General features: G+C 42.2%; 1 protein-coding gene across 8 annotated transcripts in view; it reads right to left on the bottom strand.

Annotated features, from left to right (window-relative positions):
- Window positions 1-18,402, bottom strand: part of MARCHF3 (membrane associated ring-CH-type finger 3) — a 186,967-nt gene that overhangs the window by 125,395 nt on the left and 43,170 nt on the right. The window contains exon 1 of one of the 8 annotated variants that reach the window (XM_064275641.1): window positions 1-18,402. This exon is cut by the window's left edge and continues 9,676 nt beyond it; it is cut by the window's right edge and continues 14,141 nt beyond it. The exons of the other annotated variants lie outside the window; for them this stretch is intronic. The gene's annotated coding sequence lies outside the window, so the exon portion shown is untranslated. 8 annotated transcript variants of the gene reach the window in all.

Below are 18,402 nucleotides of genomic sequence, written 5' to 3'. Positions count from 1 at the left end.
TCTTGAATGCAAATGTACTTTTGTTCATAGTCTCATATTTTCACATTTACTTTTAATTTCGGTATTTTTTTCTCTAGGGTTATTTATTTTTGCCATACACCTGGTTTCAAGACCTAATTCCATGTCACCACGTCTCCCTGGAGAAACACGGCAAACGCCTCCCTCGAGAAGCACTTATATTAAGGAGAATAAAGCGTAATCAACACCCATTGTCTACTACTAGCGCAATAAGCAGAGTTTAAAACAAAACCAACCTCTCTGTGAATTCCAAACGCCCTTCTAAGTAACTACAGGTGCTATTTCACAACCTGAACTGCATAGCTCCTTCTGGCTGCCGTGGGAAGTGACTACTCTGTGTTCACATATTTGTGTGTTGGGTCATACTAACCCAGTAAATACCTTCTGCCGTAGTTTCTGGAGGCCCAAACACAATCCATTGGAATTCCACCTCTCTGGGGCTCCTGCCAGGTGGTGTGAACCAGAGGAAGTAAGACTTCCACCTGGAGGAGAACGCCACCTGCAAATTCGGCAGCCCACAGGTCGCACGGGTTCTGATTCAAGTGTGCTTGAACCTCTCGCCTAGTTAGATGCCAAGGCAGAAAACCCCAGAACTGCAGAAGGTGGTGGAGTTTTGGGAGAACAATCCTCAACTCTCACAACGCTTTTGCCTAAAATGCTTTGCAATGACTCCAGTTCAGTAGTGCTGGGGAAGAAGTTTGAGTGTGGACTGTTGTTGCTGCTGAAATTATGAAGTAGTAAATTACCTATATTAGTCAGAATATACATGCTATATACATTTTTGAAGTTCAGCACTATACAAGCTGCTTAAGATCATGGTAGAAAAGGACATTATCTTAAAACATTATAATTTGAAGCGCCAAAAGATATCTTAGAGAAATATATACTTGGTATTCATATACTGGAATCCCTGGGTAGTACAAATGGTTTACTTGCTCAGCCAGTAACAAAAAGGGTGAGGTTTGATCAGAAGGCCTGTTGATCTACTTGCAAAAAACCAGGCATTGAGAACGCCATGCAGCACAGTTCTACTCTGACACACATGAAGTCTCCATGAATTGGAATTGACTGGGTGGCAACTGGTTTATATATTCAGTAAGTGGAGGAGATGCCAGGATTTCAGTTCAGGTTGGTCTAACTCCAAAATCCATGTTTCTTCCATTGTTTTTCACTGTTTCTGAAGCATGAGAAAATTACTTGCAGCTGTTGGATTCAGGCCTCAAAAAAGTCAGAAACTTTGATAAGCGCTCTTACTCAAAGGTTTATGTACTCAAGACCACTGGGAACTGCATACTGATACGAGATAAGGTGGAGTCCCTGCGTAGTGAAATGGTTAATGCACTCAACTGTTAACTGAAAGGTCGTCAGTTCAAGTCCATCCAGAGGCACCTTGGAAGAAAGGTCTGTTGATCTGCTTCCAAAAAATGAGCTACTGAAAACCCTGTGGAGCACAGTTCTACTCTGTCATACATGGGGTTGCCATGAGTTGAAAATGACTCAATGGCACTTTTTTATTTTTTTCCTTTTTTAATCTACATACTAAGCAAAAACTATTTTTCAAGGCAGGGGTCTGGAATAAAGGATAAACAAAAAAGGATGGGGAGCCTTCTCCTGCCCTAAGAGCATCTGAGTTGGGGCTGATGGTCCAGGCTCCTGGCTCCCCACCTTCTCCTGTCAAGGCTACACCCAACTGAGGGGAACAAAATCTTCACGAAAACCACCCTGGGAAGGAGAAGCCTCACCAGTATGTTCTACTACCGAATTCTGTTCTTTTGAGCAAAAGTGCCCTCTGCTCTCCTCCACATTTTGCTGTGGTTGTTCTCTGGGTAATCAGAGATGAAGAAAAAGAGAAAAAACCTTTGTGTAATACTCCTACCCCTGTGTTTTGGTCAGAGCTCTCTGTTACAAGAAAATGATTAAGAATCTTAACTGGGTGGGAGTTTGAAATCAAAATCATTACATTGATCAAAGTTGGGACCTTTCCAGCACTGTTCATTGGATGAATAAATTTTAAAGGGATTTCAGGAGTCTTCATCAAGATTTCAGGTCATGACATTAATGAAAATTGTGGCTATTTAGGGAGCCCTGGTGGCACAGTGGTTAACAGCTCGGCTGCTAACCAAGAAGATTGGCAGTTCGAATCCACCAGCCGCTCCTTGAAAACTGTCTGGAGCAGTTCTACTCTGTCCTATATATAGGGTTGCTATAAGTCGCAATGGAATGGACAGCAATGGGTTTGGTTTGTTTTAAGTCTGGTGGCTATCTAGACAATAAGAAAATAGGTCTCTTTTTGTAACCTTTGCTCCATTTCTTATTAAAATTTTACATATTCAATCATGTTCTGCACATTATTCCAATAAATTAATTTCATCTGTGACTTGAAAGTCTTAATAAAAAGCTATTTAAATTACATGAGACAGCTGAAGTCATCTGGCTAACATATTCATTCTTAAATCTCTTTTAAAATAGAAGACGGTATCCCAACATTGAAACTTTACTATTACATTTTCATGTTATTCCACATGTAAATCTGAATTATTTTTTAACTTATATAATATTCTGGTAAAACAGCCTAAGCTTGGATCATATTTCCTCATCAGCCACATTCTGCCAGTGCAATCAGCTGGAGGGAGGTTGCACGTGCGGAAGAGGAGGAAGCAATGCTGCCAGGTATAGCAAAAGCAGCCAGGTAGCAGACTGATGAGAAGGGCAGTAGGGTTTTAAACAGTGGACCAGGATCCATGTGAGTGAAGCTAAAATCCAGAACATCTGCACTGGTCAAAACTCATGATGATTCAAAACTCAAACTTTCCTGTGGATGTGCTTGAAAAAAAAAAATTAAGTTATTTTAAAGCCCCTTGAATGGATCAATCTTCTCTAACTAGAAAACGTACCTCGTTTTCTCCCCTTGTCACAGTGTATCCCCAATAGTCTTGTCCCAATGATTCTTTAGGTTTCTTTTACTCCCATTGTAGCTTCCTGCTGTTCTTATATCCTTGTCTCCCTTTTGTGGCTCCCCAGGGTAATGCTCAAAAAAAGTCCCTTCAATCAGATTTCTACTACCTTTCCCCTACACCTCTCCTTGGGTAACTTTCCCCTACTATCACCTAGGGAATCACAAAGGGGGATATTTCCCCTTTATTCATGACACCGAGGCACATGTTCTTTTCTTTTTCCCTGTCTCTGATATATCCGGATAACATGTTCTCTACAGGACGAGCCTAGCTGTTCATACTATAGTATGTGGGTACCTTGAGTGTAAAATTATCCACAGCTCAGTGGAGTTGGGGACAAAAAACTTTCTGTGACTCAGTTTTGTTTTGTATTTTTGCCAGCCGACCTGCCAGCTCTGACCCTTGGAGTTACTCTCTTTTCTTGCTAGTTCACCCTGACTCCAAATTCAAGTTCATGTTGGGATCTCTCTCAGCTCCTTTTCTACTTGGTCTCTAGTTCTACTCCCTCCCACCTAGCCACCCAAGGCAGGGGTCCAAGAATATGCAGTGCCTCCCAGTCCTTACAGCCAACAGCACTGGGTGCTCATATTGCAGCTGTAAAACCCACCCACCTATGTGCTTTAGGGAACAGGGACATGCTTCCCTCCCAGACACTTGGGCAGCTGTCAGCCCCCTGCCTTGCTCAGCGAGTGACCCCTACCACAGTCAGACACCTGTGCCTACACCAATCACCCCTGCCCGCCTAGGACTGCAGGTGAGAGCCTGTACCACACTCTTGGTGACTGACTACCTGGATACCTGAGCTGAATCCATACAAGAAAAGTAAACGGACTCCTGGGCTCACATACCTAGTAACAGCTCTAACCACCTGGTGACAGGATGTTAGAGCTTCGGAGGTGCCAATAATCAAATTAGCTCACATGAGCAGCCTAGTTGGGCATATTCAAAACAAAACAAAACAAGAAGATGTGACACAGTAAGCAAACATAAAATAAATTAAATACAATAACTTATTGATGGCTTGGAGACAACACTCCATATCAAATCACATAAAGAGGCAGACCATGATGGCTTCAGCAAGCTCACAAAACAAAAATTCAAGAAATCTTCCAAATGAAGATGACTTCTTGGAATTACCAGAGGTGGAATACAAAAGATTAACATACAGAACTCTTCAAGAGATCAGGAAGGAGATCAGGCAAAACACAGAGCAAGCCAAGGAGCACACGGACAAAGTAATAGAGGAACTTAAGAAGGTTAAAGAAGAGCATAATGACAAATTTAACAGGCTGCAAGAATCCATAGAGAGGCAGCAAACAGAAATCCAGAAGACTAACTATAAAATTTCAGAATTAGACAACTCAAGAGAAAGTCATAGGAGCAGAACTAAGGCAATGGAAGTCAGAATTAGTGAGACTGATGATAAAGCACTTGATATCAATATATTTGAGGAAAAATCAGATAAAAGAGTTAAAAAAAGTGAAGAAACCCTAAGAATTACATGGGACTTTTTTTTTTCTTTTTCTATCAAGAGGAATAACCTACAAGTGACTGGAGTACCAGAAAGGGGGGAATAACAGAAAATACATAGAGAATCATTGAAGATTTGTTGGCAGAAAACTTCCCTGATAACGTTAAAGATGAGAAGACATCTATCCAAGATGCTCTATGGACCCCACACAAGGCTGATCCCAAAAGAAAGTCACCAAGACATAATATAATCAAACTTGCCAAAACCAAAGATAAAGAGAGAATATTAAGAGTGACTAGGATAAATGAAAAGTCACCTACAAACGAGAGTCAATAAGACTAAGCTCAGACTACTCAACAGAAACCATGCAGGCAAGAAGGCAATGGGATGACATATATAAAGCCTTGAAGGAAAAAACTGCCAGCCAAGAATTATATATCCAGCAAAACTGTCTCTCAAATATGACAGTGAAATTAGGACATTTCCAGATAAACAGAAGTTTAGAGAATTTGCAAAAACCAAACCAAAATTATAAGAAGTACTAATGGGAGTCCTCCAGTTTGAAAATCAATAACATCAGATAACAAGCCAAGGCTAGAATGCAGGACAGAGCAACCAGATATCAACGCAGATAGGGAAACCACAAAAATAAATCAAAGCTAAAACACTAAAAATAGGGAAACAGAGATGTCGTTATGTAAAAGATGACAACATTAAAATAAAAAAGAGGGATTAAAAAATGTCACAGATCTTTCATATGGAGAGGAAGTCATGGTGATATAAAGAAATAAAAGATTGGTTTAAACTTAGAAAAACAGGGGTAAATATTAAGGTAACCACAAGGGAAACTAATAATCCTATACATCAAAATAAAAAACATAAAGGCTCAAACTGGCTTCTTTGCTGGTCCATGTCACTTTTTTCCAGGGTATTCAGCCCCCTCATGTTTTCCTCAAAGGTGGACCTCCTTTTCATCAGTCAGTGTGTTCTAGGCTCTTCACATCCTCAGTCTACTCTCTGTCCACCCCTCACCTGGGGCAGCTAATTAGCCCAGTCTCCCTACCCCAACTCAGCTCACCCTGGCTTCCCCCATTTCCTCTCTCTGTCAGAGTTTCAAAACATTTGAAACACCCCAAGCTCCTTCAGGAGCCCATTCTCTGGCATCTGCACTTTGTACAGCTGTCGCCTGGTTCCTCACTCCCTTGGGGATCCCTGCCTCCACCCTGGGCAGCATGAACAGGTCCACCCGGGACTCTGGCCACTCCCCTGGCTGTCAGCCACACATCCAGCCTGGGAATTCCCCTGCACTAGTGTCTTCCTACAGGGTCACTATGAGTCGGGATCTACCCAATGTCAACAGTTTTTTTTTTTTTAAGTGTTTTCCTGACCTCGTTTACATACACAGACTTTCTTCTCTACCCATCCTCCCAGGCAATTCCCAGAGTCCTTTAGGAGAAAGGAGGGTCTGCGTACAAGGGACGTTGCCTCCTCTTGGGTACACTGCTGTCAGCCTCATTCAGCGGCAGGAGGCTGGCTTATCAGTCTTGGCCAGGCTGCTCCCCACCCGACCTAATCGGCACATATGCCCCTAAAAACAGGCTATACTCGGGCAACATGTTTTGGGTCTGAGAAAACGGGGAGATACAGGGGTGCTGGAGGATCACACAGGGTCACAATGCTGAAGACACAATTTGTTGCATCATACAATGTCCTCTTTACAATGCCCCCAAACGACGGCTTTGTTTTTAGCCATGGATTCCATAATTGATCAGCTTTCCCTTTTTTGCATCAGCTGCTGGAATGCTTAGTGCCAAATCTGAGGGTTGCTTGAGGCACGGAATGAAATTTTATAATAACCTTATTCACCAGTCCATTTTACGTCCTTATCTTTGCTTTCCATTTTTTCTTCCCATCTATCTCTACTTATATTTCCTTGCCAGCCACCTTAAACTCTTCCTGCATCAAAGACGGACATGAATAAACAAACGCAGAAAATGAGGCAGTTTATGGAAAAACTGAAACATGGTCTCTTCATGGTCTCTTTTACACTTGTGATGGGAAGATAAATTTTTGCACAGCAATATTCACCAAATGTTACAATGTACATATTTATGACATAGAAATACCAATTCCATGAATTTACCCTACAGACATACTCACTCAAGTGTGCAAAATATGTTTTCATTGTAGCATTATTTGTAATAGCCAAAAAAAAAAAAAAAGCAAACATATCAGATAAATGTCCAGAGATGGCTAAATATATCATGTTACATGCATATAATGGAACACTATGAAGCCCCTGAAAACTGAGAAATAAATTTACATGTCCTAATATCATGGAAACCCTGGTGGCGTGGTGGTTAAGTGCTACGGCTGCTAACCAAAGGGTCGGCAGTTGGAATCCACCAGGTGCTCCTTCGAAACTCTATGGGGCAGTTCTACTCTGTCCTATAGGGTCGCTATGAGTTGGAATTGACTTGACGGCACTAGGTTTGGTTTTGGTTTAATATCATGGATGCCTTCGATATATTAAGTGAAGAAGGCAATTTGTGGTTTGGGGGAATTATTTGTTATGTAAACCTTCTCTCAACCCCACCACAAATAACATGGATACTAAGGAAGGCTTGCTGCTTACAGCCTGCTACAAGCAAAACCGTTATTTTCAGCACAGTGGCTTTCTCATAATTTAAGGCAGTATTAAATAATAGGTATGAGGAAGCAAAATTGAAGAACTGAAGGAGTTATACTATCTGAATTAAAGAGCCCAAAGTACAGAGTAAGAATGAAAAGAGGAGAGTTAAAGAACGGAAAGATGAGTGGGGTGGCCTTTGAAGAGAGAGGTTTTGGCAGCTGAGGATTGTCTAATGTGATATTTTTGCTGAATGTGGCAAGTTTTCTTTTCACTCCACCTCCCAAACCCTTGGTAAATCTACATTATTTCCCAATATTTTGTAGTTGGATTTGTTTTGGAAGGATATGATAAAGCGTTTCATCCAACAATAACGGCAGAGTCTGCTCATAGTGGCCAGCCCAGTTCAGGTTACCAACAGATAATCAAGTCCCACGTATAATCAGTTCTGTGCACCTTGGGAACTGTAGGTTGAAGACTAGGAAAAGAACCAGAGTACGGGGAGGGAGATGGAAGCAATAAGCCAAATTAACTCTATGCAAGGGCAATGGCCTGGTTTAAGAAATATTGAGACTCCCTTTCATGCCCAAGATGACAGACAGCTATTTAGAGAAAAGGCAAAAAGATAACAGGATAGAAGACTGTTTCAGGACTTAACAATAGCAACAATAATACAACAATAAAAAATAAAAAGTGCCAACAATAATACTAATTACAGATGTACAAAGTGCTAGCTCTGACTACATTAGTTGATACAGGAATATTTCATGTGAAAAAAAAATTGTTGTTTCTTCATTAAAAATTCCCCCCACTGCTGTTAAGATAGTACACAATACTAGGGAAGCCAGCACAATCAGTACAAGGCAAGGTCATGGAAACTCCACAGACACATCCCAACTCCCAGAGGGACCGAATTACTGGGCTGAGGGCTCTGGGGACCATGGTCTCGGGGAACATCTAGCTCAACTGGCATAACATAGTTTATAAAGAAAATGTCCTACATTTTACTTCGGTGAGTAGCATCTGGGGTTTTAAAAGCCTGTGAGCGGCCATCTAAGATATTCCACTGGTCTCACCCCTTTGGGAGCAAGGGAGAATGAAGAAAACCAAAGACACGAGGGAAAGTTCAGTCCAAAGGACTAACAGACCACAATGACCACGGCCTCCACCAGACTGAGTCCTTACAACTAAATGATGCCTGGCTACCATCACTGACTGCTCTGACAGGGATTACAACAGAGGGTCCTAGGCAGTGCTGGAGAAAAATGTAGAACAAAATTCTAACTCATTAAAAAAAAAAAAAAGACCAGACTTACTGGTCTGACAGACTGGAGAATCACTGAGAATATGGTCCTCAGATACACTTACAGCTCAGTAATGAAGTCACCCATGAGGTTCACCCTTCAGCCAAAGATCAGACAGGCCCATAAAACAAAAGGAGACTAAATGGGCACATCAGCCCAGGGGCAAGGACTAGAAGGCAGGAGGGGACAGGAAAACTAGTAATGGGAAACCCAAGGTTGAGAAGGCGAGAGTGTTGACACGTCCTGGGGTTGACAACCAATGTCCCAAAACAATATGTGTATTAACTATTTAATGAGAAACTAGTTCATTCTATATATCTTCATCTAAAGTACAATAATAAAATAAAATAAGGAAACTAGACCAGACACCTTACAAATTCACTTTTGACCCAGAAGAGAAATATGTAAGCAACAGTGGTCTTTGAAGAGACATGAGTCAGTATTTTAAAATCAGAAGTTAGACAAGGAGCCTTATTAATTCAGTTTTGACTCAAAGAAAGAAATATATAGTGGGAAAAACAAACAAACAAAAATTCCCCTCACTGCCCATTTCACCTCTATGCGACTCAGCCTCCTGCCTTCACACAGAACTGCCCTGTTTCTATGTGTTGCTTCATCTGTCTCTTTAGCAACTGACCACTCTTCCAGAATGACTACTTAGTCCACATCCTGTGTAGAAACTCAGCAAGGACATAAGTGGGGTCTGCTTCCATAGGTGGGCTCCTGGAGCTCCCAAAATAGCCTGGAATGTTATGGAAACCATTGTGTGCATGCATTTTTCTTGGGAGGGGGGTCTTGGCTGACTCAACCAAGGGGATGACTCCCTCAAATGTCAGAGACACCCTCTGACTTACAAGCTTGATGTGGAACCCCTATAAAAAGTCTCGTGTTGAAGACTTTTTTGTTCCGTCATATTTAGATATGTACAGACATATATATTACTAAAGGGAGGTGCTCTACATCAAACTTTTTTATTTAGTATTATGTCGTAACAGGTCATGGCCTCGCTAGTATGTTTATGGTTCAACAGTACAGTCACTTTGAGGAGAACTTCTTTGTCTTACTTCTCCACTTGCTAGCCCAGGATCTTCCTCCACAACTAGACAAAAGTTATTTCAGGACATGGGCACATCTTTGTTGTTGTTTTTATATTCCCAAAAGCCTAGCACAAAGGTTGGCAAATGGTTAGTACTTGATGAATAATAAAAGCTCACAAGTACTGAGTATTCAGAGTACACCAAACACTAAGGTGTTTACTAGTATGATCCTTATTTTATACATGAGGAAAATGAAACTCTAAGTGTGGAGTCACGCTTCTAAGGCTGTAAATCCTCAATGTCAGCCCCTCTCTGTAAATTTTGTTAAATGAATAAGTGTTCAATGAGATGAGCAGGTGATAGTTACTAACACTTCCAGCATGCAGGTAAGAAAACTGAGGTATTGGCAAGGGAGCAGGGATTGCATCAGAAACTCAAGTTACCTGTTTTCCATTTAATTGTGCTTTTTTCTGTACTTTTCTAACTCCGCTTTAAGTTAAAATAGTCTTTACTCCTTATTAGAAATGGAACTAAAGTCCCGTATACTAAATTGACCTCATTTCACTTGTGTTTGAATCTAGGACTCTGGTATGTGTCTGATAATCTTGTTCATCAGTAGCTCAAATTTCATATTGGCAGGCACTATGGCACCACGAACATTTGCAAGTAAAGCAAAATCTTCCCTCTTCAGAGCTCCTTCTCTTGTTGAGGTCCCCAAATCAAATGCCTACAGGAACTAGTTGGTAACGGAAGTGGTGATGTAAGTGGGCTGGCGAGCACTGGAAGGGAGCTACACCCAGCATGAGGGGAAGAGCTGCCCTTTGGCGTCACTGCACCATTCTTACTTGAAAATGTGGGTTCAGGGAGACCACATTTTGGGATTTCTTAAGAGAAGCCAGAAATGTAGATTTTCTGTGGATAATAATTAAATGTTGACAACTCAATCAAATGTTTTTAAAAACACAGTGAATGCCAAATAAAACATCATTCATGGGCTGGGTAGGCCTCTAGGCCCCTAGTCTGCAAACTCAGCTTTCACTTATGGAACATCCAGAACCATCTTCTGGCCAGTTGGGCAAATTAAGTATATGGAGGAGAAGTGAAATGAATATTTTCCAATTTTGCTGCTCATTACTATCTTTACTAAGAGGTTTGGTGAGGGAAGCGGTTGCAAGAAAGGCTAAGGTTGTTTTTGGACTATCTGTGGATTTGAAATATGCCATTCATGGCCCCAAATGGAGAATCAAGAGCAGGTAGTAACATTTCTGTGTGACTTCCTACCTGAAGTCAAGTTTCGGCTGCAGAGAGTTAGCCTGGTATGCACTGACACATGACTTCAGCATTCTTTAAGCTGACTGTTAACATGCAGTGCTCTGCTGAATCTGCAGAAAAATCCACAACCAGCCGCAAGTCCTCTTGCATTGCATATGCTTCTGAGGGGCAGGAGATCAGCCTGCAGCAGTGAACAAACCACTGCTTCGTGGGTTTCTCTGGATAGCAGCCATCCAGTGAGCAAGGAAGAACAGTTTCTGGGAAGAATGGAAACCTCTCCTAATACAGTTGTTCTATTTCTTCTCTTCTAAGGGGCCCTGATGACGCAGTGGTTAAAGCACTTAGCTGCTAACCAAAAAGAGGTTGGAGGTTCGAACCGACCAGCTGTCGAGGGAGAAAGTTCTGGCAGTCTGCTTCCGTAAAGATTTACAGCCTTGGAAACCCTATGAGGCAGTTCTGCTCTGTCCTATAGGGTCACTATGAGTCAGAATCAACTCGACTGCAACGGGTATTTCTCCTTTTACACTGACAAGCAAAGCTGTGCAAAACACGAATAAATCTGGATCTATTCCGGCAAGAGAGTATCTCAAGGCCTCAGCCTGCTTCTTGGAAAGCAAAACCTCTGAGGGATTGATGGAGGAAGCCACGCAAAGGCAGAAGCTTTGAGACTTGTAAGAATTTGTTCTCGCTCCAGATCTAAAAGCTGTATTTGAAGAAAACTTCTCAGGCCTTATTTTCTTTAAAAACATTAATAAAATGAACACAGAATATTAACTTACTTTGCAAGGCTTTGGGAAATAATACTAAATAGAGTGTTCTCTTCAAACTGAAGGTGTTGTGCATGTGTTTAGTTTGGAGAGAGATTTATGTTTATGCACGCACAAAATTTCCCTCCCGTCATACCAGCAAATTGGGAATTTTCCTAACTTTTTTTAAAACAATAGCAAGAGAAAATACCACATCAGATAGCTAGGCCAACAGTAACAGAGCACTAAAGTGTAGACAATATCAAATATTGTGTTTAGAGTGATGTTAAAAGACTCAAATTTAGTTCTTTTTTGCAGGCTGCCAGGCATGCTCCTTTTAATTTTATAAGGCGTACACATTACTTTATATTAATTAATTAGTATCATCTGCAAGTAAAATTATGCTAAAGATAATTCAAAAATGGTTGCAGCAGTTCACTGAGAGGGAACTGCCAGAAATTCAAGCTGGATTCAGAAGAGGATGTGGAATGAGGAATATCTTTGCTGATGTCAGATGAATCTTGGTTGAAAGCAGGGAATACCAGAAAGATGTTTAACTGTGTTTTATTGACTACTCAAAGGCATTCAACTGTGTGGATCATAACAAATTATGGATAACATCGCAAAGAACGGGAATCCCAAAACAATTGTGCTCATGCAGAACCTGTACATATACCAAGAAGCAGCCGTTTGAACAGAACAAGGGGATACTGCGTGGTTTAAAATGAGGAAAGGTGTGCATCAGGGTTGTATCCTTCCACCATACTGTATGTTCAGCAAATAATCCGAGAAGCTGGACTATATGAATGTGGCATCAGGAGTGGAGGAAGAATCATTAACAACCTGCCATATGCACATGACCCTACCTTGCTTGCTGAAAGTTTGTGTCATCTGCATGACACATAACTTGAGGCACTTACTGATGAAGGTCAAAGACCACAGCCTTCAGTATGCATTATACCTCAACATAAAAAAAAAGGAAACAAAAATCCTCACAAATGGACCCATGAGCAATATCATGACAAATGGAGAAAATAATAAAGTTATCAAGAATTTCATTTTACTTGAATCCACAATTTGAGTACAATATAAACAACCACCACAAAAACCCAAACTTGTTGCCATCGAGTCAATTCCAACTCATAGTGACCCTACAGGACACAGCAGACCTGCCCCATAGGGTTTCCATGGAGCAGCTGGTGGATCTGAACTGCTGACCTTTTGGTTAGTAGCTGAGCCACCAGAGCTCCAAGAGCAGGATACATACATACATATTTTTTATTGGGATATAATTCACGTACCATACATTTCCCCCATTTAAGTGTGTTATTCAGCAGTTTTTAATATATTTAGAGTTGTGCAACCATCACCATCATCAATTTTAGAACACTGTTATCACTCCAAAAAGACATCTTGTACCCATTAGTAGTCAGTCCTTACTCCTCCCTTCCCCCACCCTCTGCCACCACTAGTCTTACTATCTCTACGGATTTGCCTGTTCTGGACATTTCATATAAACGGACTCATATAACATGTGGTCTTCTGTGTCTGGCTTCTTTCACTTAACATAATGTCTTCAAGATTCACCCACGTTTATATACACACATATATATATATATTTTAATTAAAATAAGTGCCATTCACACACACACATTATGGATATTATCCTTTCTCCACAGAGCACTGTTTGAATGTTCCATAAGGATGTGTGCTATTAACTTTCTCGCCTTCTTTTAAGAGTTCGAATCAACCTTGATGCTTTGGGAAAATGAAAAAGCCCTGTCCTCTCTCATCTCAGCTTTTCAATTACCAGTAGACACCTCCGCTTCAAGTTCCTATTGCACCTCAAACTCAGAATGTACTACATGAATGCAGCATTTTTCTTCTCCCAAACACAATATTCCTCTTTATTTACCCACTTTTGTTAATGATACAACTATCTGCCCACACTAACTTTATTTCTGTATTTTTATTGTGCTTTAAGTGAAAGTTTACAGCTCGTTAGTTTCTCACACAAAAATTTATACACACATTGTTATGTGACCCTAGTTGCTATCTCTATAATATGTCAGCACACTCCTCCTTTCCAACCCGGGTTTACCATGTCCATTCAACCAGCTCCTGGCCCTTTCTGCCTTCTCATCTCACCTCTGGACAGGAGCTGCCCATTTAGTCTCATGTGCCCACCTGAAGTAAGAAGCACACTCTTAGTCTTCTAGTCCAGTCTAATCTTTGTCTGAGGAGTTAGGTTTGGGAATCGTTTTAATTCTGGGTTAACAGAGAGTCCAGGGGTTATAAGACTGGTGTTCCTCCAGTCTCAGTCAGGCCATTAAATCTGGTCTTTTTACTAGAATTTTAGTTCTCACCCCACTTTTTTCCTGCTCTGTCAGGGACCCTCTGTGTATGCCCTGTCAGGGCAGTCATTGGTGGTAGCTGGGCACCATCTAGGTCTTCTGGTCTTAGGCTGATGGGGTCTCTGGTTTATGTAGCCCCTTCTGTCTCTTGGACTCATATTTTTCTGGTGTCTTTGGTGTTCTTCATTCTCTTTTGTTCCAGGTGGGATGGGACCAATTGTTGCATCTTAGATGGCTGCTTGCTAGCTTTTAAGGCCCCAGACACCACTCACCAAAGTGAGATGCAAAACATTTTCTTAATAAACTTTGTTATGCCAATTGACCTAGATGTCCCCAGAAATCATGGTCCCCAGAACCCCACCCTTGCTACTCTGTCCCTTGAAGTGTTCATGTGTTCATGAAACTTCTTAGTTTTTGGTTTAGTCCAGTTGAGCTGACTTTCCTTGTATTGTGTGTTATCCCTTCCTTCACCTAAGATAATTGTTGTCTACTTATCTAGTTAGTGGATGCTCTTCTCCTTGCCTCCCCACCCTCGTAACCATCAAAAAATGATTTCTTCTGTGTTTAAAACTTTTCTTGAGATCTTATAATAGGGTCCACACTAACTTTAAACCTCAGTCATTTTTACTGCATTCAAGGCTAATTCACTCATCATTGTGCAGATACAGGTTCTCTCTCTTCTGCCTCCATAGCTCTTTCCTGCCTGCCTTCCCCTGTATCCACTGCCACTACCTCGCTAACCTCATCATACCTTGGCCACTCAATTCTCTTCCTGCAATCACCTCCTACTCCAATCTTCTCTATACCATGGCTGAGCCCTAAATGGAATAGAACTGAAGTGAAAGACACCATCTGGAGGGCAGAGATGGGGAAGAAAAGCAGGCGGAGCTGGTGGTTTTGCTAGAACCCATGCTGGGCTCCCAGATGAAGGTGAGGCAGGCTGTCTTCCCAGTGCAGGACAGGAAGCTGACCAGCCTGGCAGGTCTTCCCTAAGTGGCTGGAGCCCTACCTGCAGGGATTCTGACTTAATTATTTTTAAGGTTCCCTAGATGATTCTAATATGCAGTTCAGGGACCTAATACTGCCACAATAACATGGTGCAGGAGGACAACAGAGTCTCTACAGCCCGAACACCTGGGTTCAAATCTTAGCTCTGCCAAAGACTAGCGCTGTGATACCTTGGGCACATTAACTCTCTATGCCTCTATTTTCTCATCTGTAACATGGGATAAATATGCCTTCTTCACAGAAATGCTCTATTAAGTAACTCAGATGTGAAGCACGAAGTAGAGTGTCTTGCACACAGAAGGCACTCAGAAAGTAGAGGGTGGAATGGGACATATATGCCTTATTCTGCATTGCCTTTGTCACTAATAAGCTACTATGGCTAGGTGGTAACCAAGAACCATTTTATTTTTCTCCCACAAGGCACTGCACAACTCCTTTCACGAGAGGTAAAATGACTCAGCTGACTGAGGGTGCTGTATACCTTAAACAAATCCTGACACAGGGTCTTATCCAGCTCTCAACATTTTGTGCTGTTTTGGTTTCTTAAAATGTGGGAAGTTGCAGTGGCACATGGAAGCAGTGTGATGTGTTGTTCCTGACACCCTGCCCACAGAGCTAACTAAAAACTAGTAATATTTGTTTCTTTTCCCACAGGTTCTTTCAACAGTATAGACTGAAATGCCTGGGAATGGTGGGCTCTAAAATAGTTTGAAAAGTTCCATTTAAGATTCTTAGCAGGGGAAGGGCCTTCTTGTTGAGTCAGATGTCCACTCCTTCATATGCTTCCATCGTCCCTCTTCAGTAGGAGCGCTGGTTTAAGAAACATGCAGAGAAATCACAGAGTTGGATGGCACAGGGACTGCTCCAGCAGTCCCCACGGGCCCCCAAAGGGAGTTGGCTTTGGCTTCACAAGAGAATGGCTTACTTCCCAGTTAATGAAGAGACAGATGATCCCTTCTGAAAGGAGTGGGGACGGGCAAAGTGATCTGGCAGTGCCATGGTGTCTCTGTCCCTGAGGACAGGAACTGGCCCTGCTGCCCTGGACTAGGCTTTCCTGTGAGTCTGCAAGGCCGCAGGCTGGTCACTTTCTCAGCACAGGATCGTGTATCAGAAACAGCAACAGAGCAGCTCAGCACTCTGACTTGGGTCAGGGATCTAAATACGGCAGGGCTCGGATCTCCCACTCGGATTATCAGCAAGGGCTAAAGAAAATGTCAGCAAGCTCGGAACGCAGACCTCATGGATAGCTAACTTGGAACTGGAGCAGCAGTCTACTCAGGGTCCCAAATCCACCCTAGCTGCTGCTTATGATTTATGGTGCTGGGGTCAGCTCACTGAGGCTCATATGGCCTAGGCACCAGATACCTTAGCTAACTGTGCTCTCTCCTGCACCTCAGATACTTCACGGGAGGCAAATCAGGAGCACAGGATATAAGAAATTCTCTTACAAGAGGCCTTAACCAAAACAAAACACAAATCAAAAGAAAGCATGGGAAGTCTATGTTCCAGTTTTATCTTTTTCATATTCAATCAGTGATGTATAATTATTCCCAACTTCAACATTTAAAAATTAACAAGAAAATGTAGCAGGCATTATCCTAAGACTGAGTGACAGATGTTACTAAGTCAGATGGTGGCAAAGTGAAGCCTACTTATAAACTGCAGCTGACTCTAGGTGACACTTAAATGTGGGGTCTTAAAACTGTAGGGGGCCTACAGGACTGCTATGAGTCAGAATTGACTTGATGGCAATGGGTTTGGTTGGTTTCGGTGTGAAGGAAGACAATGCCAGGATTTCTCAGGGCATGGGGATGCTACTCATCTTTTGAGCTAAGTGACCACCTGAGAAGGGAATGTGTCACCCTTTAAGGAGAACAGTGGCTCTGGGATGGGCCAGGTAGACTGATAAGAAGGCAGAGGGGTGACGGAAACTTCTGCAGATACTCTACATTCAGAAAAGAAACTAGGATAAACCATTTAAAGCAAAGGTGCTTAGGGAATAAACGAGATAAGAATACCTTACATGGAGGATGAGGATCTGGAAAGGGGTAAGGAACAGTCAATCTAACGTTAGGTCCAGCTGACGGGCAGGGCACTGGAGAGACAGCACAGGAGGCAAAACCCAGCAGGTCGGGAGAGGTCAATGGGAACAGGCTGCTTCTCCAGGGCCTGACGGACAAAAACCAGAGCCCAGCCCAGGCCTCAAGTGAAAACAGAAGGACCTGGCGAGAGCATGGGCTCCAAGGGCAAGGTCTCTGATAGCTGCCATGCTTCTTCAATTTTGGGGGTCATGGGTCCCTTTTAGGATTTGAGAAAAACTACAGTGCCACTCCCCAGGAAAACACGCTTATGCTCACATAATTCTGCTTTCCACTAATGGGGACTCACAGGTTCCCTAAAGCTAGCCACAGACCCAAGGTTATTAACCCCCAGGTCCAAAGGATGCTTCTGTGTGTAAAAGAAGAAAAGGACAACAGGAAATACCCAAAGGATTGTTTAATCCTTTAAACCTCTGGCAAACTAAGTGGAATAATATGAGATGAAATTGGTCTAATAATACATAATTTGCAGCAAAGATTAGTTAGGCACTTAAGCTGACAGTGTGGGCTACAGTCCAGTGGAAAGGTGAGGGCTGGAGGGTTGGGGGACTGGAGGAAGGTCTCAGAAGCAGCCCAGAAAAGCAGTGAAAATAAAGGAAGGCTGGGAGACCAAAGATGGGTGTTGGAGAAGAAACTGTCCCCCCGGTTACCCCCAGGTGGTGGTAGGAGAACATTAATTCAGACCAGTGGTGAATGGTCCCTGGATGGTGAGGCCTCTTTTTGGGGACTACTCTTGGCTTTTGTAACATGCATTTCCTACTAAATTAAAGCACATAGCATTTGTAAAAAAGAGAGAAAAGGGCGGGGGGGGGGGCATATGTATTAGTGACAGTGAGTCTGAATTTATATTTAAATGATATTTTTTTTTTCACAGAGACATCATTACTTTTCATCTGTTGTTATTAGGTGCCATTGAGTCAGTTCTGACTCATAGCGACCCTAACAATGAAATGCTGCCTGGTGCTATGACGTCCTCACAGTTGTTGCTATGTTTGAGCCCATTGTTGTAGCCACTGGCTCAGCCCATCTCACTGAGCGTCTTTCAAGAAAGGGAAGATTTTTCACCTAGTCATTTAATTAAACTGCAACCTGAGTTTTGAAAAGATATACCTTGAGAGGTATGGGATAGAGTTACAGCTCTGTGTGTTATTAGTGAATTATGTGATAGGTTTTAATTTGATGTTTCTGTATTAATACTAGAGCAAGTCTCTTATGTATGGATAAATTTTAAGTGGGGGATGAGAGGAGGCTCTGTTTCTGAAAATGCAAGGTTTTGGGTCCTTAAACACACTTTTGGCCAGGAGAGAATCTGACCTTGGGAGCATTTTTTTCATGGGTGACTCTATTTGGTCCATGGCTACAGAACATGAAAGGGACACAGTGGGGTGGACTGCCTGTCCAAGGACTCTTTCCTTCTTACTTAAGAAAGATGTAGTTTTAGTTCATTAGCAGAACATACCCTATGCGTGAGCCCATTTGCAAGCATATCTCACGGCACTGGGATTTATAG

The sequence above is a fragment of the Loxodonta africana genome, chromosome 2 (assembly GCF_030014295.1).
Source record: "Loxodonta africana isolate mLoxAfr1 chromosome 2, mLoxAfr1.hap2, whole genome shotgun sequence".
NCBI lineage: Eukaryota > Metazoa > Chordata > Mammalia > Proboscidea > Elephantidae > Loxodonta > Loxodonta africana.
The sequence above is the reverse complement of the archived record's forward strand: the minus strand, read 5'-3'. Positions and strand labels throughout refer to the sequence as shown.